Source organism: Coturnix japonica, chromosome 5, assembly GCF_054131305.1.
Source record: "Coturnix japonica strain WE chromosome 5, WE-NBRP24, whole genome shotgun sequence".
Lineage (NCBI taxonomy): Eukaryota > Metazoa > Chordata > Aves > Galliformes > Phasianidae > Coturnix > Coturnix japonica.
Genome location: NC_140667.1, coordinates 3,443,279 through 3,466,302, shown reverse-complemented (window position 1 = coordinate 3,466,302; position 23,024 = coordinate 3,443,279). Strand labels below are relative to the sequence as shown.

The 23,024-nt window shown below is 43.7% G+C and overlaps 1 protein-coding gene across 8 annotated transcripts in view; it reads right to left on the bottom strand.

Moving 5' to 3' along the window:
* NAV2 (neuron navigator 2) overlaps positions 1-23,024 on the bottom strand; it is a 181,309-nt gene that overhangs the window by 125,264 nt on the left and 33,021 nt on the right. For 2 of the 8 annotated variants that reach the window (XM_085548136.1, XM_085548138.1), the window contains exon 1: positions 13,576-13,687. The exons of the other annotated variants lie outside the window; for them this stretch is intronic. The gene's annotated coding sequence lies outside the window, so the exon portion shown is untranslated. Of the gene's footprint in view, positions 1-13,575; positions 13,688-23,024 lie in introns of those variants that run through there. 8 annotated transcript variants of the gene reach the window in all.

Below are 23,024 nucleotides of genomic sequence, written 5' to 3'. Positions count from 1 at the left end.
ACTCTGCAGCATATAAATAATACAAGAGCCAAGAAAACAAAATCAGATTGCCTGGATACCAGTCATACCCGTGGATACGTATGGGATTAGATGCTTGAATATGATGGTTTTGCTTATGTGCCGAGTTTACATTTAGAATCAGTAAGGAATATATTTCCTCCTCCCTGCAAGTTACAGAAAGCTTATGTTACAATCCTACCTTGAAAAATCACACTCCAAATACAGGGAACATTTAGCATAAAGGTGGAAGAGACAAACACAATCCACTGGGGTTGGAAGGGACCTCAAGATACCATCAAGTCCAACCCCCCTGCTCTAGCACGTACCCTACAGTGGTAGGTATTCAGATGGATCTTGAATTTCTCCACAGAAGGAGACTCCACAACCTCTCTGGGCAACCTGCTTCAATGCTACATCACCCTTACCATAAAGAAGTTCTTCAGCACATTGGAATGGAACTTATATTCATAATAGAGCTGTTGTTCTTCTGTTGTATAAAAACCCATATAAATTTCAACAGCTCATCCCCTAAGGTAAAACCATCCAGGATATTTCATGGCAATCTGAAAACAAACCTTGTTTCAAAGAGCGGAGAAGTTCTTCAGAAATGAGTTACCTGCTCTGTAACACCAACAAGAGCTGAAGGCTGTGCTCTGTATTTGATGTGTTCAGTGGGAATGTTAAAGCGCTGATTGGAGAACAACACTAGCACTGAAATCTGCAACGATAATGACATGCAAAGTAATACATGGAGTCATGCGGAGTACATTGCCTCTAGGAAAAACAGCATCACTCAGACTTTCTAAACCCTGTCTGTCAGACACGACTCTGCCCTGCTTTTCACTTCCTTGGAGATGGCTTCTAATGCAGCACGAGAGTCCAGCTTGGATTATGGGCTAATGGACCTTTATCCCCATAGAAGACACTGGGCTAAAAGGTAAGGATGGAATAAGGACATAATAAGGGCCAGAGACTTGCTCTTGTTGGCAATGTTCTACATAAATACTACCCATGTCTCATTCGATTATCAGCAACTAAATCAAGGCTTAAACCAATATATTGTGGGACTGTAGCACAGTTATAGCTTTTAGCTTATATCAGCTATCCCTTCTGTGGAGGAGAAACACCGATGCCCGCTGTTTCTGAAGGAAACATACAATCCTGCATGAGCAAACCTGCATGTTCCTGATGAAGGACATGAAGGATGGCAATAGAGCACATCCACTAAACCAGCCAGCTGTCAGTCTAGCTTGGCAAACAACAGATCAAAAGCAAACAACTTTTTTTTCCCTGGTGCATTCATGCACAGAAGACATTTTCTTATCATCATTCTTTCCATTTAGATATGGAAAGATTTGCAGGCTATTAAAGCCAAGCCAAACACTCCAGTTATTCTCAGACCACGCATCCTCTTTGCTGGGCACAGCTGGACGCCCATCAGCACGGCATTTCTAGCTGTACTGCTCTTTCCTTCTACAAAGCAACACATGGAGAGCCACATCAGACACGGGTTTTAAGCATATACAGTCTAAGCTTTACAATACAATCTAAGTAACAGGTTACTCCAGACACAAACTGCAACATCCCTGGCACACACGTGGATTTATCTCACCTATCATCAGCTGTTACTAAGCAAAGCTGATGCTAAAAATAAGAAAGCTCTATAGAAACTTAATTTCTCCCAATGTTCTTGATTGATAGGAGCACTTCCTGCAGCCAAGTGTGACATTTTCTCTTAGGTTTTTTGCTGTAATTTCTACAAGCTGTTCCCTGCTTGCCATTTCCAAGGCAACCCCACGCTACAATTCCAGTGTTCTGAGGGAACTTGAAGAATACAGTCAGCCATGGCAGGCCAAGCTGGTCCATAAAGGAGCGGGATGCTCCATGTTCCCCACATGGCAGGCCTTGCCCATTCACTGAAAGCTGCCTGCCGTTTCCCTGGGGACCAGGAGAAAACAGACCGTGCCAGCTTTATCTCCACTCATGAATCAAGGGCCAGCCTTCCCAGTCTCTATGGCTACAGCTAAATAAAACAGGGCCAGGGACCACTCGCTGGTCTCCAGAGCCTGAGACGAGGCGATGCCTGGGCTGCAGCCAGCACTCCTATAGCTGGGGGCATGTCTCACAGCCCGGCGTGGGGCAGAAGGGCACTGAGGGCTGGTGGTTTTGCAATAGCACTGATGATAGCCTTCCCGTATCACCTCCTGGCTGTAACCACGTGGAACTACACCATCTTTGAGGTCCCTTCATATCCAAACCATTCTAGGATCCTACAACCCAGTATTTATGAATCCTAACAATCCCATCTCCTTCCAGCCACTGCATGAGGAACTGGAAGCGTTTCCTCATGGAGCAATGGGGACACAAACACACGGCGAGCTGGGTCATCCCAGGGCAAGTCTGTTCCAATTACTTCTTGATTTAAAACCCCAAAGCCCTTTGCTGTACCACACTGTACTTTCTGACTTTGTCAGAGGATGGCCACTACAATTTCTAGGTCAGTAGGTCTCCGGTGCGGCCCTGTGGGCATGCTTTCACTAGACTCAATAAAGTTAGCGTGTCAGACATCCCCACAGTAAATCCCTCCTATTGTCTGTTGCTTTAGAGAGACATATGCCTACATCTATTAAGCGATACTGACAGACTCGCTTTGAAAAGGAAACCTTACATGGACTTGTACATTCTAAACGGATCTGTAAGTGAGGGTTCATCATCTGAATGACATCTGCCTTCCTCTGGCAGTGAGAAACTGAGAAATTAGTGGCCCCATGCTACTACATCTGCTTGACACTGAGGAAGTGCTAGTGCAGAATGAGCTCTCCAGAACTGCCTTGGATTGAAGCTACAACTACCCTAAGAACCATCTTTCTTAGCCAAGAAGAACATAGTATTAATGATATTGTCAGTATTTTCTGTTTCCATTACCTTCCTTTTCAAGCAGATTAAACTAATGGGCAAAAGCCTTCATTAAAGGTATCATGCCTAATAATGCAGCTCCAACCAGATCCTCATACCTGGTCAAAAGCGATGCTGTAAGAATGCAAAATGCCACAACACGCACTGATACCTACATAAGCTGTTTTGCTAGAAGGAAGTAGAGCTGACACCCTAGAGACGAAAAATAAGCCATGAGGAACCACAGCCACGTCTCAGTCCCTTGCACTGCGCAGTATTCCCACAGTAGACCATAATCTTCTGGTCTAACAGAGCAACTGTTCCAAAGCATCAGCTTATTCAAGCACTCTCTTGCATGGACACAATCCATACACTCTGCCTACCCACACATTGTTTTATATATATACATAAAAAGCAAATAAACAGAGGTTAAATAAAGCTGCAGCAGAGTTACATCTCCAGGAATTAAAGCCAATCCCTGAACTGCAGAAGCATCTCTCCAAAAGTCATGCTAAGTAGAGTATACACATTTTCAGTCCAACTTCCATTTAAAGTGGATGACAAGTTTAGCAAGGATAATACCCTTCAAATACTGGCTGATTGGAGAGGCAAGGACATTTGCTCAATTTGCCCACAGTATTATCCTCCTGTCTTGCTGGGAGCTCATCCCCTGCTGGGAGCTCACAATAAGAGTTTCGCTTCTGATATCCACGATGTGGGAGTGTTTTTCTTAAGGATCACGGCAGAGCTTGCTGGGCTGTTTTTTATGTCTATTACCCAGCCTAAAACACTGAAGCAAAAGGTGTTAGTTGCCTTCTTTTTCCCCTGCATAATTAATCTCATTGGTTTTTGCTAATGCGTAGCACACCCTAAAATATCCTATTGAAAATGTCACGTTTTCTTCAGCTCAAAAAGCATCTGCTGAGGAAAAGAGATAGTGAATGTTAACTTATGTACACAAAGTGGATTTCTTAATGCCTAGTAGCCATCTACCTGCAAATCTGCAACTAAAAGAATAACAAAGAACTAAAACGGCTTCACTAGAGGTGCACAGCAATGCATTGATCTGTTGCTGCCATGAGTGTGAACCTGCACTTGTGGCAGAAGGCTGCAAGCAGATGGTGCTTGGATAGAGCCAATTGACACGCAGGCAAACTGGGACACCCTGACAGCTATCCCAACAGCCCGCATTACAACTCGCAGAGAGCTTAGGAAACAAAGCTCAGTCTTACAGAAAGGCTGATGTTTTCCAGGGAACCCATCAGGACCTACATGCCGATGGGACTAAAAAGCCCACCTGCCCCACGACTGGCAATGCACACAGGGCTATTTCTTTGAATGTGACCTGTTCATAACCTTCCTGCAATTGATAATCAGGCATCTCTTTGCTAGCAGGGTGCTTCGCAGCACAGCCAGGTCAGCAGGGGCTCAGGGTGATACGCTGAGCGGCTTTCTCTGCCCAGCCAGGGAAAGAGCATTACAGCCCTGTAGCAGGGAGATGCCCTGGGCACAGGGAGCATGGTGGGCAGGGCACCTCGATGGCTCCTGTGCATAACAGGAGCTGAAAGCTGCAGCCTGAGCTCTACAGCGTGCTTGTTAAATATTTTAGCCCTTCTGATTAATTGATGGACTTTTAATTTAAGTACATCCACATCTAATTCTTCCTTCTTGCCAAGAAACAAAGGGCTGTATCAGTTCAGAGATACGGTTTTTGACTGAAATACTGTCCCTGAAGGTGTTAGACTGAACAAATAATGAGCTAAGGAACATAACCCTCCCAATCCCCTAAACCTACGATGTCTGCTGAAAAGAAATTAGACTTGACAAATGGCAACATCCATCTTTTGGGCCAATATCTTTTGGAGGGGGTTGCTTACTTCTTTTTACTGAACCCAAAGGACACTCAAAAGATTTCTGCCATTAAACTGCAAATAGAGAAAGAGCTTTGCTGAGCCCTTCTGGCAACATTCAGCGGCATCTCTAAGCCCCAGTCAAACCCAGAGATCCAGGCTGTTCTTCTGCTCCCTCCTATGAGACTTCATCTGCCACAAAAGAGTGTCAGACATCCTGGCTGGCTTCCAGGTCTTCCTGGGTTCTGTGCTCTCTGACCAAGGCTGGATGGAGGCAGAAACATCCTTTGAGTGATGAACGAAAGCTGACAGTCAGTCAGACTCCTCCTGTACTCAAGTGCACAAGCTTTCAGATTCAATACGCCTCCAAATGCAGAGATTTAACTACAGGGCTCTTCACTGTCGTGTGGAAAATAAAGCTGTAGCTCCGTATCCAACTTCTGCTTTTTCAGGGTAGGTTTTTGTCCTTTGATTTTGCAGAGCACCCCTGGTGCAGCGAGCAGGCCCATCTCCTTACTGCAGAGCATGCCCATATGGTGCTGATCTGTGCTCTCACCTCCTGATCTTATAGTGGAAGCATTTGGGCGTTAACTCACCACGACCTCGAGGGTGGATGAAAATGATCCGTATGGCCAAGTAGCGTGATCTTCCTGCGACTGCACAATCCCCCTTCACTGCTAATTGATGCTTGGAGCAACGTTAATGGACTCTGGATCAAGCTGTGTTCACCCAGGAAAGCTGTAAAGAGGTCGCAAAACGGCACAAGAGCTGCAAACTGTGTAACACCTCCCATTCTGCAAACCTCCCAACAGCATCAGAATTGCAATGGCTAAGTCAAGCTTTTGCTAACTTAATTAGAAATTTTTATTGTGCTTTCTGTTTTCTTCCAGATCGTTCTACTCCCACGTGTGCCTGCTCTGAGACAGCAGACTGTGCCCATCTCACACCCCGTCACACCTTAGGAAACAATTCAGATCTTGCCAGTATTGAAACTGAAAGCCCTGAAAACAAGAGGGAGCATGTGGCCCACTTTGGAACATTTTCTTTCTAAACACTTCTTGTTTAAATCGAAAAGAACTTGATACAAACTAAATATAGCTAAGAACAACCATAAATATGCAAGGGTCTCGGTAGGAAAAAAAAAAATGGCATGTCATTACATCTGCCCAACAGTTCTGGTATAAGAAACATGTATATATAAACATAAATACATAAATATAGATATAAAACATTGGAGATGAGAAAGAATGTCTTGCTTGTACAAATTACCACGTATAACACAGCTCAGAAGCTCCAGAGATGGAGTGTGGGTTAAAAGCAGATGGAAGCAGACTCAGCAGCTCAGAGTAGAGGAGAAGCAATGAAGCAGGTTGCAGAAGGGGAACATTCTAATTTTCCAGGAGCAGGAACGTTCTTCATATCTTCGCAGATGTCAGCCAATTCAAACAGCTCATGAGAAATACAAGCCAGAGGAAAGCACCAAGCATTTGGAACAGCATTCAGCTCTTGTGTATAGCACTCATTTTCCTTTCAGCCTCAGTAAAGCTAATGAAGCCCTAATGAAGCCTGGTTTCCTATGGCTTTTTGTCTCGCAGTTGGAACTGCTGGAGTTTAGCGCAACACAAACTTCCTTTGACTTTTGTTTTACCATCATTAGCGCAGTGGATGCATTGACAGCATTTCTCCCTCTGCAGTTTCCTTGCTCCTGCTCCAACTTCTTTTTTCCCCTCAGTGAAGAGCTAATCCGATTTCTCAGTTCCACCCGGGTGGCACCATTCACCAAAGCTCCAAACAGGTCAGGAGACTGGAAGGCTGTGAGAAGGAGCGGGACAACAGGGCTGGAAAAGGTGGGCAAGCATAGCAGGAGACCACGAGGCAGAGGGAAGTCAAGAGCCTAAGTCCCACTTTCCCAGATCAAAACGCATGGCTTCTGCAGGGGAAAAAAAGGACACAGTGGGGAAAGCTGAAGGAGGCTCAAAAGAGGCGTGCAACTGATGAGTGCCATTCATAACTAGCCAAAAACTGCTTTCTAACTGACAATTATTAACAGGCCAACAAAACGTCTCTCTCTCCATATTCACCAGCTGAACTAGTGCTTTTTGGAGCAGGGCCCTCCTCCAACAAAGCAGCATATCGCATATTACTCTCTGAGCTTTGAGCTGTACAAAGCTGTCCTATGCAGCTGTGGGAGACGAGGATTTGACAGCCCTGTGGTCTCTCCATGGCTTCGCTGCTGACTCCTAATAAAAGGCAAAAGATTAATCCCTTCCTTCTGGAGTTCCCACAGCAGTTTTCTTGCCTGAGCGCCGCTGACCTCCCCAAAACCACCGGCTCTGCATCATGGAGGTCACCCCAATGAGCTTCCTTGGAGGCAGCACACAAAAGCAGAATGAAGATATTCAGCCCCTTTCTTACCAGCTATTTGAGTAAACAGCAACAGGCCCAGTAGGTGCCATCACAAGGCAATGCCCACATTGCAGCTTCTAACAAACACATAAAATGAGGGCTCCTCACTCCTTATAATCCCACTGCGAATGTGCAGCAGGAACACTTGTTCATCTCCCCCGCACAGGTGGCTGTGGTTTCACTGCCTACATTACAAAACCATTTCAATACACGTTCTTATAGCAATTGCAGTGGTGGAATTTAAAGACGGAATGGGAGTGATTTGCAATTCAATGTTTCGCATCTCATTCTACCACACTGAAAAGCCTCAGTTCTCATCCTTCCCGAGGAACTTGTAATTTGTCGTAGAAATGAATATTCATATGCTGGAAGTCCTTCAAGTGAACAAAAGCATCTCTGAGCAACCCCAAGCAGCGCAGCCCGCTCCGTGCTACAAAGTGCAGATACAGGGATAAAGCCCATCTTTTCCACTTTGTCAATGGGAAGTGCTGGGAATGACAACACAAAGCCAAGAAGTGCCTTTATCTCGTGGCTTCCAATGAAGAATGGTAGTTTCTAGGGATATCAGTGACCTGATGAAAGCAGTCTCTATCCTGTCAGCACAAGGGAGATGTGGAGCTATTGGAGTAGGTCCAGAGGAGGGTCAGGAAGATGATCAGAGGGGTGGTGTATCTCTCCTACGCTCTTACAAAGAGCTCTGGTGCTCTTTGCCAGTGATCCAGACGTACCTCAAAGCCTACAGTAGAGCACAGCCCACACCTCTGCCTGCGGCACCTGCAAGGCAGCTATCACAATTTGATGGCACCTGAACAAATGACCTGCCAGAGGAGCATTCGGTAAGAGAAAATCATAGATGTTAACACATTTTGTGCAGACAAAAGAGCCGACTTGTATAAATGCACAGTACATGGATGCTTTCAGCACTGCTGTGAAGATACAAGAGTTTGGTTCAAGTATTTGATCTGACGCTATATTTAGAAGCTACTTATTAGTGAATGTCTGATAGAGGCATTTTCATACTGACTCACTTATATCTAAGTATAGAGTTTGGTTACCAGGGTGACATTACCTTTTACTTCCTTCAGCCTTTTAGCATTTCAACCTTACCAGCCACCCTTTGGAATTACGCTCTTGCCACCCAACAGCTTGTATTTCTTGGGGAACAATCAAACATACCATACAACCCCTCATGGCATCAAGGCAGGCCAGCAGTCCATTCTCACCTCCTGGACTTCACATGAGCAGCAGCAGCATCACCACGGGTCCTTGGCTGGAGGAAACACAAGTGTAGAAGCAATCTGCACTGTTTATGAGTGGGAATGTGTTTTTCTTTTGAATAGAAAAGCTGTAGGATCGCAGGATATCCTATGATCCTAAATAGGATAACATGGATTATCAGAAGGGATTGTGGTTTCTGGATTGATGTTATCAGGCATTATTTATGTTAGCATTTCCAGTAGATGTATCCGCTGTTATCTGTCACTGGGTGACACTGTGCTCTGCTGTTTGTTGTGACAGCCTGACCCCAAGTGATCTCTGTATAATTTTTATTATTTTAATAAATACTTTGAATTGGCTGTAATGTTAACCAAAAAAACTCCAAACCAACAGGCTTGCTGGCTTGGAATTGCTAAAACCTTAAGCAGAAAATACAAATCTACATAGGTCAGTGGTTTCTGATGAGCAACATTGATTTGGGTGCTGTAAGATTTATGTCCTCACCACTGATGGATTCAAATCAAGCGATGGGTAATCGAAAGCAAAAAGAAATCATTAAACCAAGATGTCTGCCTCAAAGATTGTCCTTCTACCTTTGCTGTTATTCAATGGAATCTGGGTTAGTAAGGAAAATCACATGCTGGGATGTGACATTTTCCAAAACAATCTGACCACCTATTAACCGTCTGAAGTGGATTCTGCCTACAGGTCAACACCTCGCTCACAACTTAGCAAAAATATATCGTTGAATTACTGCGGGCAATAAAAGCTAAATTCTAAACTGTTACCATTTCTCTAAGCTCATAAAAAGACAAACAGTATCACGTTTCCCTTGTGGAGCACTGGAACAGGCTGCTCAGAGAGGTTGTGGACTCTCCTTCTATGGAGATACTCAAGTCCCATTGGGATGCCTATCTGTGCCACCTGCTGTAGGGCACCTGTTTTAGCAGAGGGTTGGACTCAATGACCCCTTGAAGTCCCTTCCAACACCTGCAGTTCTGTGCCAAGCCACGGGGAACATGATGGTAAGAAAGGGGCTGTTCCTTCCCCAGGAAACCTGCTGCCATTCCGACCACAAAAAGCAGAAGTTTCTCTATGGATGCTCAAAGAAGAAACCTTTACCAAGTTAGCAAATTGCAAACTTAACAAATAGATCTGAATATTTACATTTGGATATATACATATAGCATATATGGATGTTGGAACAGATCTGTAAATGTTTCCACTGTGTACTCCTTGTAAAATCCCAGTGTTTGGAAAAGTGCCCCGAATGCCACGTCATTGCGTTTGCTGCCAGAGTAAGACGGGGCTAATAAAACAAGCATTAGTGGGGGAACACAGTGTGAGAGGAAGAGGGTGAGAGAAGGCCAGGTTCATGCATCACGGCCCCAGAAGGATGTGCTGGGGATGAGGAGGCAGAAGGAATTTGGGTGGCTCACCAAAGAGCATGTTCCAGCTGATGACAGCTTTGAGGCAAAGGCCACACAACTATACATACATACAGATAGATAGATAGACAGACAGATAGATAGATAGATAGGTGCTGAATGCCTGGCTTGGAGGACGGGCACCATTCTGCACACTGGGGACATCCAGCAACAAAGCAGAATCCCCTGTGACCATCAACAGCGGTAAGTGAAGGAGGAGCATCTCTGCAATGCAATATGTTACTGGCTGCGTGGCTGTTGTTTTTCAATGCTCCGCTGAGAAAAAGCAGAGGGTGGGTTCCTAAGGACAGTAAAGAAGCATTTTCCATTAGCCACAAATGCATTACCGTATGTTTTTGCCCTCCGTTCAGCTATGTAAGCAAACTGTGACACGGCACACTGAGGGCCATTTATGAAAAGGATACTTAATTCACACGGGTGACAGACAGAAGAGGGATTTTGTTCAGCTTCTGTGTTGTTTATGATACACAAAGATGTGCCTGCACAAGCTCATTTCAAAACACTGCAGTTGCACAAGAAGGCAAACATCATCCAGCACACACAGAGGCCTATCAGAAATCCTTCCTTGGCTTCTTCGCACCCACTCACGTATGACTCACTTTGTTTTGTTCTCAAGCAAGGGGGGAAAAAAGGGCCAGAAAAGGGACATCAACAGCCCCTTCCCATCTTTCTGTCCCATTCAATGCAGACATGGTGACCTCAACTTGCCTGTAGAATAAGCCCCATTTGCTCAACTACCACAGCAACAAAGGTAAACTCTGTACTGCAACAGCACAAACCTGTATTTTGCTTTTTGGATTGACATAGACTGTTTTAGATGTCAGTAACAGGGAGGTGAAGCCACAATTGAGAGCAACATCAGTGACATCAGCAAAGTCCTACCCTATGCACAACACGCCAATACGGCAGCAGGTGGCAAGGTCAGATAAACCACAGCACGCCACTGCTTCACCATTTGTTCTGCTTCTCAAAACCCTTCAATCTTCCATTAGATAATTACAGGTCTCGTATTCTCATTCAGGGTTTATTTTCAAAACACTTCTGTCGCTACAGCAATTTCTTCCTATATTATCTACTTGCCAAAAGCAATTTAGAGACTTTCATGTGACAGAAGTGTTAAGACTTATTCTCTTCTTGCATACAAAACAGTGGCATTTAACTACTTTTTCCTCTCCATGCTACAAAAACAAATAGGAAAATCAACTTTAGAACTGGTGTGAAAGTGCCTCAGTGGAAGCTGTGCCATGGGTGAAGGTGTTTGATCCCCTGAAACCCAAGAGAAGGACTCAGGAGCAGCAGCGGTGACACAGAGAGCTGAGTGGAAACGGTGAATCACATTTTCTGTGTTTTTACATGATATTTTGTTTCTTTTTATAAAATGATTTATTTCGAGCCGCTCTCCAGCCTCAACTTTTCCAGATATTGCAATGAAAAATAAACAAGTACAAAAATCCCTGTTTTTGAAATGCCTATCAGCCTTTTTTCCCCCCCACTATCTTGTTTTTAAAAGAAGCCCTGAAACGATTAGTTGTTGAAGTGATGCAAAACTAAACCTGCTGCTCTGAAAAGCCTGTAATTAAGTAGCCTGTAACCATTTTTCACTATCTGGCTTCCTTTCAAGGTGTGCGTCATTCCTTTGTTCCTCCTGCAGTACACTCTCACTACAGCAGCAACCAGCCTGATCGTAGGCACTAATTACTGTTAAGGCAAATTGAGAGAATGAGGGCAAGCAGGATGCAAAGAGCAAAGAGAACAACAGGATGTATCTCTACAAAACCCTCGCTGTGATATCTGAAAAGCAGCTTGGAAATACCTACCTACACCATGAGGGCTCATCTGCTCCTCTAAAGAACCAAACCTTTAAGAAGTCATTCATTCTCCTGTTTTTAAGCTCCCTTTAAATACTGGAAGGCTACAATGAGAATCCTTCTCTTCTCCAGACTGCACAAGCCCAGCTCCTTCAGCCTTTCTACATAGGAGAGGTGCCCCATCACTGTGAGGATCCTCATGGCCTCCTCTGGACCTGCTCCAACAAGTTAGACTCCTAGGGGAACTCATAACCAGCCCTGACCTGGACCTCGATGGCCATTGACAACAACCATCTGGCTGTGGCCTTCCAACCTATTCTTTATCCACCAAACAGTCCAGCCTTCAAATCCATATATCTCCAATTTAGAGATAACGATGTGGTGTGGGATAACGTCAAAGGTCTTGCATGTATCCAGATAGATGGCATCAGTTGCCTTCCCTTTGTCCATTGATGCCACCACTCCATCACAGAAGGCCACCAGACTAGTCAGGCACAATCTGCCCTTGTCATGAAGCCACACTGGCCATCTCAAATCACCTCATCTCACATGTACCTTAACATGGCGGCTCTCAGGAGGATCTGCTTCATGATGTTCTCAGGCACAGAAGTGATGCTCACAGTCCCAGTGTTCCCTCCACATAAGACATGAAGATGTTGGTCTGTATATACAGAGTTGTCTTTCATTAAAGGTATTATTAATCCAGTAACAACTCTGTTTCAAAGGACTTCCACAGCATGCAACATTTTCTATGCTATTCCACACTTGGAACCGCTATTGAATTTGGATTTAGCAATATTCTTTTTGAAATGAAGGTATTTGAATCAGGCCTGGTCCAAAAAAACTTCTTTTGAAAGGCATAAAAGCTGTATGTGTTTGGCACTTTAGCCAGTACAGAACAAGGAGGGGCCCTGGAGGGTAAGATTTATGCTATCAGTGTTTGCATTTCACACACAGCTGGTGCAGCTACACACGCTTTGGGCTGGAGCTGCCTTGTGCTCTGCCAGCTCGTAGCAAGCACAAAACAAGGCAGAGGTCATCAGCAGAAAATCATGAAACAGATCTTGCCACAGGCTCGATTATGTAAATGGTGGGCAGGACAGATTTGATAACATTTTTCGCTGCAAGAAAATGGAAACTGTAGGGACTGTATTAAAGGACTGTATTAAAGGACTAGGTTATAGCATAGCCTTTAGCTTTCTGAGCTGTGGCCCCTCCTGATGCCTGTACACCAATCTTTTCCCTTTGGAATTGATTCTAGCACAGCATGGTCACATCATAAAGCCAAGCCCCATTCACAAGCTGACATACTACTGCATCATGACATCCATCAAGGAAAAGGGCATTTTTCCCAAGTTCAACACAACAGTTAATAAGAGCATAAATTGTAAAAACATTTTACTAAGTATGCTCATCTATCATGCTAATCTCAAAGCACTAAGTGTCAAGTACAACACTCACCAGGCCAAGAATGCTGAACATGCAAACTGATAATCTTTATTAACTGGTTCAGCTCTGCCAGATCCAGCCCTGCCAGCTTCACAGCCATAAAATGCTGACAGAAAATTACATATTGACTGTGAAAAGAAATATCCTATTATTTGTGCAAAGATAGATGATGCATTAGAATGGGAATAGGTTTGAGAGATACGAGTTTCTGAGGAAGAGAGGCTCAAATTCAGAACAATATTGTATCTGCTTTAGACTTTGCTTTCATCTGATAAATACAATCCCCGATGACAAGATATTCTAAGATATTAAAGCCTGTTATCATGTAAGAACACGATAAAGTTTTTCAGGAGCCCATATGCAGGGATAAACAAACAAAACAAAGCCAGCATTCACCTCCACGAGTTGCAAAGACCTAAAGAAGGCACGATGCAGCAAAATGAATTTGTTAATGGTTGGAAATTACTTCCTCTATAAGGAACACAACGTATATCATCTTACTTGTATTCCTCTCCCTCCTTTGTTCAGATGGAAAATGCTCTTCTTCCTGCAGTAAGCTCCAGGCTAGGCAAGTCCACTGCATGCACTCACAGCTTCGAGCACTCTTCTGTCTGTTTACTGTACCCAGCCTCATTAAGCCGGCGTATGAATCATCATTTTGATGAAGGCACAGAAGCAGTCACATGTACCTTATTTTAACGATCATTTGGTGCATCTTCTCGTCGATACAATGACATGCAGAAACAAAGAAATAAATAATCCCTATTCTTGGAATAGCTCCGAAGTCATTGCTTTTGAGAAAACCTTGTTATTCCCACTAAAAAAGCGTAATCGCTGCCTTAGTCAGCAGAGATAGAATGGGGAGCAGGAAGCCACCCCGAGCCCATAGATCCATCAGGGTTTGGTCACAAGTGTCAGAATCTCAGCTCTTGCAATGCAAGTCACTAATATAGGAACTAATATAGTCATATAGTCAATAAGTAAAAACCTACTTCAGGCACAAACATAGTTAAAAATAAGATTTGGAAACCATTTTTCTCCGCAGCTCACTAAACCCCTTCTCACAAATAGCAAAGTACAGCTTCCCTGGGTTATTTCAAAGGACTCCGTGAGCTAAAGATGCTCTTAATTGCTCATCAGTACAAGACCACAGTAGGAGACAAAACCCCAACCAGCAGAGCTGCCCTTTCATTTCACAGAAATCACAGCCAAAGAAATGTGTCTGCTGACTCAGTCAGTACAGTAATTTCTCCTTTAGGAAAGGCAACACAGTGATTTAATCAAATGAGATCTACGATCAATTGCTAGTTTGGAAATGATGCACATCATTAGGAGATTGGAAATCAAAAGGCGTCTCAGCCTTATAATTCAGGTATTTCCCTGCTTTGGGTTCATGGATGCTTAAAGTAAAAAGGTAAAAATAATACAAATGACAATTATCTCAAAGGTCACTGTATTTACGGTATTTGTTATATATTAGTAAAATATGCCTAATGAACATCCTTTCAATTAGGACTGCATGATGTCCCATACCAACACAGCAATCACAAAGGAGTGGATAGGATTAAGCCAACCCCTCCATAACTTCCCATTGTAAAATTAAGCACGTGTGCAAGTATTGTATGAGATTCAAGCCAGAGCTCTTGACACAGCCTAACTACATGCAAGTCAATATTCATCAACACTGAACGAGCCAACAGTATGTAGGGATCATAATTTGGAGATATTAACTTATCCTTTCTTTAATCATTAGTAAAACGTGACATTAATAAATCTTCCAGTGCCTTTGCAAACAATGAATGACTCACGATGCTTGTTGTTAATTATAGCTAAACACTCTTAATGCATATTTTTCTTTATGCTTAAATGTGTAAAATAGATTTGAAACATGTGGAAAATAGATTTGAAATAAGACAAAGAAAGAAGACAGGAAAAAAAGAGCTGCTTGTTTCTCAACCCCTCACCCTACCTGGAAGCTTGGAAAAGCTGTTTTATGCCTTCATGTGCTGCCATATCCCATAGGGAATCATTGCCACAGCCAAAATATATCAGAGCCCATGGCCTTTCTCTTGAACCAACACAGTTTAAGTTGAGCCTCCATAGCACAGGGCTGGACCATAAGGTCCCTTCCAACTCAAGCCATCCCATGACTCTACGAAGCTTATTGGAAAAGGCTCACAGGACAAATGAGGTTTTGAGGCTCAATAAGATACTCCCACTTCATTTGTTTCCTAAACATAACACATCCTTTATATGCTTCCTTTTCTACCAAGTTAAGAACCTCCCTAGTGAAACATTTCATGTGCTGCCATCAGCACCACATACCAGCATCTGTCACCAGCCATGAACTAACAAGAAACCAACAGGAATTCTTTTGTGAACGCGGTTAAAATCTAAGTGGCAATACTGTCATCCTTAACCTCAGTCAGTGACTTTTTCCTCCACACAAGAGCTCGCTATTTAAGACGACACAAGGTTTTCTTATGGTCCTTAATGGATATTTGTCATGTTTGAGATTTCTGCTTATGTCATTCATGCATAATTCAAGGAGCCTCATGATAAAAACTATACAAGAGAAACAACGCACAAGTGTTTCCTGTATAGAAGAGAACCTAACATTCAGATGACGTCTCGGCTTAGCATGACCCAAAAAGACCACAATTTGCTGGTGAATAAACAGTGCCAAAAAATCCATGGATGGTGATATACACTGGCTTAATAACCACAGCACTGATTTTAGGATGAAAACAGTCAAGAGTACAACTAGATGTTAATGGAAGCATCCAGCTCTTTCTGGTGTTACTGAGCCATTATACCACGTCAGATACAGGCAGTCACTTGTCTATTATCTGATATTATTTTCTATAGTAATAAGAAGCAAAAATTGCCCCCATTTGTTAATATGCTCCGTTTACAGAAGGAAAGCTTACAGTGTAAGCATCCCTAGCGGTAAATTCAATGTACTAAATGGCATACATTGAAAAACATGTTTTTCACAGGCAAATCTAGGAAATGAAAAATGAGGCAGCGATGGTTTTGGACTGCACAGCCACACCTCAGTTCAAAGCCTGCGCTGGCCTCATCCCAAGCTGTTCTTTGGGCTGAAGCCTTGCACAAACCTCCAGCATGTTGCAATCTCTGGCTCCTACACCAGGCCAAGGCAGCTCCTCTTCCACCCGCCCTGCTGGCAGCAGTGCATTATGCACAACACGGCTGTTTGTCTCTGGGCAAAGGCACTGGTGACTTCTTCTGTCTGATGGCTTCCTACCAGACATTGGGGAGTCAATAGAGTAGGAAGACCGAGAGCTTTTCTCTCCATTCTCTGCTCTGAAGTGCCCGTCATCTCCCTGCAGCACACACTTAGACCGAACCATGGACTCACATGGTTAAAAGAAATGTCAAGTAGTACCTGACAGGTCCCATTCTATTTGCTTCCAACCACTTTGGTGGTGAACCTTCACTTTCTGACCCAGTTGGGTGTGTTCAGCTCTTGAGTCGCATGCCAAAAAGGATGAGGATTTTCTAGGTGTTTTGAAATCTAAACTCGTTTATGTTAGACAAGGGTTTAGCAGGAGCAATCAGACTCACATAAATACACATATTTTATGACTTAAAGCACCTAAATAAGGTGCTTTAAAAAACTGATCAGGTGTGAGCCTTTGTGGCTTGAAAACACTTTCCAAAAAATGCTACTGCAAACAGATTTAACAACACAAGAGGGATAGGAAACACCTGTGATAAAGTGCAAACACAAAGATTTATCTAAATATAATGATGATACTACAGCTGACCTTTTGCCTGTGGTTTTGAAGCAGGGTGCCCCACTGGGGCCTGTTAGGAAAACAAATACAATGCATTGTGTGGAGTTGCCCACGCTGGAGCAAATCAAGATCATTCTGGCTTTGCTTTGTCCTGACAGGTTCTGAGACTGATTAGTAAGAGCAACAACATTTTACAAGTAATAATCCTTGAAAGCCATAATCATGCTGCCATCAAAAACATGTAAGGATAATGGCATGGCTTGTATTTCTACTGCATTCACACATTTCATCTACTGAAAACAAAACACCAAAAATCAGCAAATACTGAAAACAAACAAACCCACACCAAACACCAGTAAGTGAACGAGCAATACCTCAACAGCTCCACTAACAGCTATTCACAAATAATTAGCAACACCTCATTAAGTCAAGCCAGATAGTACATGCTATTATATCTAGTAGAATAAAAGACAAAATTAGTGCGTGAAACCTATCATTAGAAATGTGATAATGCACAAAACTGACAAGAAAATATTGTGATCAAATAGGAAGGTGAGATTTAAGCCTTAATTTTTCATAGTAGGTGCTTGGCATTATTCAGAGGCATAAGCAGAGGGGAAGGAAGGAATTGGAGCCCTTTGTGCTGTGCTAGAAGATGCCACTGCACTCTGAAAAGAGAAGAACTAAAGTAACACCACCCCAGCCCCGTAGGCAGGATAAAAGCATAACATTTACGCAACTGACATTAAGCTAAAATTAAGATAGTAAAAAACCAACCAGTTTAAACATGGAAATAATCAGCTTTCATCACTGAGCAGGAGGATCTCTCTCCACAGGGCAAACTCAACCATGCTTTGGTTGATGTTCATTCAGATGTTCATTGAAGCTAATAGATAACGGAGATCTGATTTCCAGCTCTACCAATAGTAACTCCACCTACAGCCAAATTGCTTCAAGTGACCTTCAAATACAACCATCAAATTAACTGCTGTCATATTCACAGCTCCACTCCTGCCTGCTGCAATCCCCCATGCAGCTCCCATACTTCTACTGAGCACGGTGTCCATTTCTTGTTCCCACCCAACCAAACAAACCAACAGCAAAAAGCAAACAGCCAATGGCAGTTATACAAACAGGCAATATTTGCTCCTCCTGAAATACTTTTTCCATCCACAAATGGCTTTCCAGAGCACCACCCAGCTGAGGCGGGGCTGGTTGGGTTTGGATGGCTGCTGCCCTGCCTCTGCCCTCCATAGCATGCTCAGGAAACTATTTACCCAAGGAAATAACTACGATAAGGGGCTAAAATTAGCCCGAAATGATGGAAAGCATTTCATTGGGAGATACGTTGGAAAGAAAGGAAATGAAGCTGTTAAAAAGACAGAACGTGCAAGGTCAGGTATGATGAGCAAATGTAGCATCATGAGCACTGAGGCCAGCATGAAGGCAGCACATCCGTGGAGTGGGAGCACTCCATAAAACCCATTTTATGGGTTATTTTATGCTTTTGAATTAAAAACAGATGGAGTGGAATGCATAGTACCAAGGATAGAAGTTGGTGGCTATGGCTCCGCAGGAGCAACTCCAACTATTTACACCTACAGTAGAGAACTTTAAGCCAGACTTATTTTGACTTTATAAAGCATCACTAAGCACAGCGATAAAGCAATGCAAGATCAGAAAGGAGCTATTGGATAGAATTAATATCGGAGTGCTACCTGAAGGAGAACTGTGAGACAAGCAGCCATTCAATACTCCATCTTACTGTCAGCTGAGAGGGAAGCGTTCGAATATCATCTAGACTAAATTATTTACATCACAGTTATAAATATTGCCGGCAGCACGTTCTGCAGGGCTCCCTCAGCCTTCCTTTCGTCCCTACGAGTGCTGCACAGCCAACAGAGTTGGGGTAGACTTTATTATCACATCTGTAGGAACAAAAGACGGAGATTATTGCAATTTTACTTGCAGCCATTTGAAACACCATCTATAGGATCTCATTGTCTGTTGTGGTGTTTGAAGCAGCTGCTATGCACGCTATGGCAGTTTCCAAGTGATTTCCCACACGTGCTTTGCAACACTTAGCAAAAGCTGTGGGTCTTTATCACAGCTTCTAAGGAACAGGTCAATCCCTTCATAACGTGCAAGCGATTTGTCTTCCTCCCACTTCAAAAACAGAGCTCCCGGGGTTGTTGAAGTGCAGGAGCTAAACATCCTACTGGTGGTAGGCAGCCCTGAGATAGAATCGCCCCTTAAAAGGCAGGGAACCAAAGGACGTTCCACGTGTGTGTGTATATAGATAGACATATGTATATATTTTTACATGTATATACATACAGACGCACACTGCTTACCACCATTAAAACACTTCATCTATTGTCTGGCATGATGCATTGTACGCAGAGACTGTCCAGATGAAAAAGAGTTGCTTTACTAAGCAGAAGTTTATACTGTATAAACATTTCCATATAAAGAACATATACGGAGTCTCCAGCATCTTATTCCACATGAAGGTTACCCATCACCGCCGGCTTAGCAATGCCACCATTCATTCCACTGGGGTCAGCTACAAACAAAGCAGTCTGTGTTCCACCTGAACATCACGTGTCTGGGGAAATCCACGGCCAGCCCTAAGAAAACTCAAGCTTAAGCTCAGCTCTTACAGGTGCAGCCTCTTCCTCATGGCTCTGGTGGGAGCTGCAGGCATTTCCCATAGGTGGTGGTTCAACACATTAACAAGAAACTCAGATCAGGAACACTGAATGCCCAGTAGAAAACATTTATGCTCAGTGCCAACATTTATATATACATTAAAAATAAAACATTAAGTCGGATTCCAGACTCTTCCAGAAGCAACGTGTTACCTGGTCAGATACAACTATATCTTAAAAGCTGCTTTACTTCTTTCAAAGAAACAAAGCAGTAATTAAAGGTGGTTAAGGTGCCTTTAAGTGCAATAGGAATCAGGTTGCCGTTTCTTCAGCATCAAAGTCAAAATTAGAGCGAGGCGTGCAGAGGTAATAATGGAAGCGACAGATCCCCTTCCTACTCCTTTCATGGTTAAGCAAAGTTTGTTCCTTCTTTATTTGCTAAGTATGGTTAGGCGCCTCAAGCATGCTTGTTAGGATGGAAAAAGCGTGCAAATCCCAGACCTAGGACCCTGCCAAAAGTCTCTTTAGACAGTCTTCAGCCAGAAGTATGCTGAGAGCTTGCCAGAGCCATATTGGGTGGCTAAAATTAAATAAACAGTTAATAAAAAAGATTCTGAATCAATCTAAATAAATACAAACTTATAGATTAACTGCCTTATCTGCTTTATAAGAGGGGATCTAAAAGAGCAGCAGGGCTTGTGAAATGCTGAGCTCTCTGCGAGCTCTGCACAGCACGTTTAAACAGAGAAGTACTTGCTGTCGTCTCTTTCAATAAGAAGAACCTTCGGAACTACGCAATAAAGCCACGGACTCCTCTCTTAGAGTGATTTTTCATCCCTTAAAACATAAACCTACTCTGCCCCCTGTTGTCAGCACTCGGCACTGGGTACCCTGCAGCAATAGGCAGCTACTACTGCATACCTCCATAGGGAGGTATTGGTGCCTATAGCATCATATATATATCATGCGTTCACTTGCTAGAAAGAAGGCACACAGAAAACGGTGCCTAAGACCCACAGTGTACATCACTCTATCCCTATAAGCCAACTTTAGGAAGAGAAAGCGGGTTTATAAAGAGGATTTAGCAGATATCCCAGATTACATGCAGCCCTTACCTTTAATGGCACGACATCTGAATTGCTCCAAGACCTGTACTGCCATAAAATCTGTATTACGAATCCAGCTGGGTGACAACAGCATCTGTCAGCGGGGCATTCACAGGAGGCCTGCTCTGGATTGCCCTTTTCCAGGCATTTGGGTTGAAAACTGACAATGACAGCACCACTACATGAGAAATGCAAAGGAAGAGGTACCTCTCGTTTTATTGCTCTTGCTGTGAAATGGTTAATTGGTTGCATTCGTTTGTATGTTTTCAGAGGGAAAACATTCCAGCTGGCTGACTCTCTTTGTTAAGTAAAATAAAACACACAAGCCCTTAGCACTGATTCCAAACTGCTCGTTTTCATCATGCTGTGGGCTGCTTGGCTGCCGCACCAATGACCTGCATCATTAGCATCACTTCGTTAGGCACAGGCAATCACCTATACAGCTATTACTAGTCTCGTTAAGAACCACTACCAAGATTCCCACATCTTGCTGTACGGGTTTCTCCTTGCTCCAGCAGAGGGCGCTTTGTGCCTTCCCAATCCTTCTCCAAACGAGCCCACATGGTGGATTTGGAACCATCTAACACGTTAAACTCGCTTTTACAGCTCAATATCCACCTGCAGCCACACTCCCATCCATTTCCAGAACAAACTGCTCCTCTCTGACCATTCCAGCATGAGTAAAACCAAGCAATAGCTGTGGATGCAGTTACACTCCCCTCAAGTTGTCATTCCTTCTGTAATTCCAAATCCAATCATCTCACATTCGTGCTGACAAAAAGCTTTGTAGACAACCATAAACAAGCATTTCTATGCAAATTCCAAAGAGAAATAGACTCCTTTTAACAAGACAGTGGCCAAGTATCTGCTGGTACCCGCAGTGCTACCACAGGCTGGGCCTAGGGGGGAAAAAGCCCCCTCCTCCTGTGTATGACTGTCCCTGGTACATGATAAACTACCACATGCTTTCAGACTAAAGAAAGAAACCCTCAGACGCGTCAGATCTTATCAACTTACCAGTATATAAATATATAAGGTCCCTATAGCGTTAAATAATTCAGCAAGCACTGTCATCCTTTCTGTTAGGAAAGAAAAAAGAAATGTAGTTGTTGGTTGCAGCTGCGTCTCGTGTGCTCCGGAGATTTCTCAAGGGCTTTATGGCAAATAAGCAAGCTGAGGATTATGCCAAGGGTTGTATTTGTCACTTTGGGGTGGGTGGAAATAGACCTGACTCTGTATTACCTCATAATCACCCAGGAATCACAGAGGTTGTTATATGTCAATAAAATACATTAGCACTGCATGGCATTGAAGCTGCTATGCTAAAATAAAACACGAAGCCAGTTTCCCCACTGCTTTTCCATGCAATTCATAAGCAGGAGCTTGCTTGCTTTGGGGGCCCGCTACAAAGCACCCTTTTGTCCTGCCCTCAGGCAGCAAATCAGCCAAGGCAGCTGCAGGTCGCTCAGTGCAGCTCCTGCCACCCCAAACTTCCCGGCTGCCATCTCCTGGCACTGCCCTGCAGCAACAACATCAATAATTGATCGGCTGCAAGAGAGGAGTCCCTTCTGCAGACAAAGAAATGGCTGTCGTGGCGGCACCAAGAGCAGATCTGGTGTGTAGAAAGCACACGGAGTTAGGAACAGATGAAATGATTCAACTACAGGTACTACAGGTGGGGAGGGCAGCCCTGGAAGAGACATGCAGGGTAATAAAATGAACAGCACGTGCTTTTCAAGGTAAACTGCTGCAATGTGACTCCCCACTTTGAATGTCTCAGTGCTTTGAGTCTGAAGGATTTTCCAAGAGTGGGTCGCTTTGTGTTGTTATTTTGACATTAAGTCTGTCATACGATTAGTTAGCGCTCTCTAATTGGTCACAAATACTGCTTTTACTGCTTTGGTAAATAGTGGGAAACAGTGCAGAAAAGGAGGAGAAGAAATGCACCACGCTACAAGCCACCGAGAGGGAAGCAGCAGCCTTGATCATTTAATTAGGTTGGCTGAGAGGTTCTTATAAAGTGCCAGAGCTGGCGGACCACAGGAGGGAGAACACGACACTTTGGCTGTGCCTACAACTACAGGCACTGCAAATGCTTCGCTTTTAATTATAAGGAGTGCTACAGAGCACGATGTGCTGATGCCGCTAGACCTGCTCTGCTAACCAGAGCTGGGCTGTTATGATCAGGGACCACAGAGAAAGCCTGCAGGAACCTACTGTCAGTACCCTGCTGCAATGCTCTGGGAGGTTCTCAGTCAGCTCTCTCCTAGGCCAAGAGAACCATCTCAGAGTTGGCTGTTTGAGATCATTAATGTATTTTTAAAGAGATGCACGGCACTTTTAATTAAGTCTGCCTACAGCAGTTGCCAGGTAACTTGAACAATGAACGCTGCCAATATACTTCAGTCTGGCAGCATCAACTGCCTGTGTTT